This window comes from Melanerpes formicivorus, unplaced genomic scaffold (assembly GCF_026170545.1).
Source record: "Melanerpes formicivorus ecotype bairdi unplaced genomic scaffold, bMelFor1.0.p_v2 SCAF_142, whole genome shotgun sequence".
Classification (NCBI taxonomy): Eukaryota; Metazoa; Chordata; class Aves; order Piciformes; family Picidae; genus Melanerpes; species Melanerpes formicivorus.
In genome coordinates, this window is record NW_027142494.1 from 6,606 (window position 1) to 7,500 (window position 895).

Here is an 895-nt window from a genome sequence, read left to right on the forward strand (position 1 = left end):
TGGGGGCGGGGGTAGCGGCAAGAGGCAACGGCGGGAAGGGGGGGCTCCGCGCAAACCGGCAGCGGGGGGGGGGCGGGGGGTAGCGGCAAGAGGCAACGGCGGGAAGGGGGAGCTCCGCGCAAACCGGCAGCGGGGGGGGGCGGGGGTAGCGGCAAGAGGCAACGTCGGGAGGGGGGGCTCCGCGCAAACCGGCAGCGGGGGGGGGCGGGGGTAGCGGCAAGAGGCAACGTCGGGAGGGGGGGCGCCGCGCAAACCGGCAACGGGGGCGGGGGGGGAGGCGGTCAGGGGCGGGGGGAGATTTCTAGAGATGCCGGCAGACCTTCTCCCCGGAGAAAAGCGCTGTTGAAGAAAAGACTGCTTCAGAACACAACCTTTAATGAAAGACGCTCGATGAAAACAACACTTAATAAAAGAAGGTTTCATGCCGACTGCCTCTCTTCATTTACGCCGCCGCGGGGGGGGGGGGTTGGGGGCCGGGCGGGCGATACCAGGCGGCCCTCGTCCCGGGGACCACGTCTACCCCGCGGTTCCAGCCTCCGCGCGCTAAGTGCCCGCCCGGCCGCGGGGAGCACGTCTACCTCCTGCCGCACGGCTCAGTGCACTAAGTCCCCCCTCGCCATGGAGAGCACGTCTACCTGCCAGCTCAGGGAGAGCACGTCTACTCACCGAGGGAGAGCACGTCTACCACCTGGGAAGGAGAGCACGTCTACCTCCTGGGAAGGAGAGCACGTCTACCTCCTCGGGAAGGAGAGCACGTCTACCTCCTGGGAAGGAGAGCACGTCTACCTCCTCGGGAAGGAGAGCACGTCTACCTCCTGGGAAGGAGAGCACGTCTACCTCCTCGGGAAGGAGAGCACGTCTACCTCCTGGGAAGGAGAGCACGTCTACCTCCTCG